The sequence below is a fragment of the Penaeus monodon genome, chromosome 33, assembly GCF_015228065.2.
Source record: "Penaeus monodon isolate SGIC_2016 chromosome 33, NSTDA_Pmon_1, whole genome shotgun sequence".
Classification (NCBI taxonomy): domain Eukaryota; kingdom Metazoa; phylum Arthropoda; class Malacostraca; order Decapoda; family Penaeidae; genus Penaeus; species Penaeus monodon.
The window spans coordinates 21,309,305-21,309,649 of NC_051418.1; positions in this window are offsets into that span (position 1 = coordinate 21,309,305).

Here is a 345-nt window from a genome sequence, read left to right on the forward strand (position 1 = left end):
AACTTCGAAGCGAGACCCGACTGACTATTCGCACTCCTGCAAAAAGGCGAGACCCATGTAAATACACTCCATAACAGTGGCAAGTGCTTCGAAACCCCGAACCGAAACGAAGCATTTCTGCACAGCCACTCTCTCGGCCGCCTCACCTGTTCCCCAGACTGACGGCCAACAGCGAGCCCGCATTACCGCCTTCATTCAGTGTCTTTACTGGTACTGACGGCGACTGAATTATTCTTTGATTCCGCTGAGTGGGGTTTCCTTTTCGTTTGTTAATACCCGCCTGAAATGTGTAGTTGACAATACAGAACATCTGCAGTTTTTTTCTCTCTTATGCTATCCGCGAGG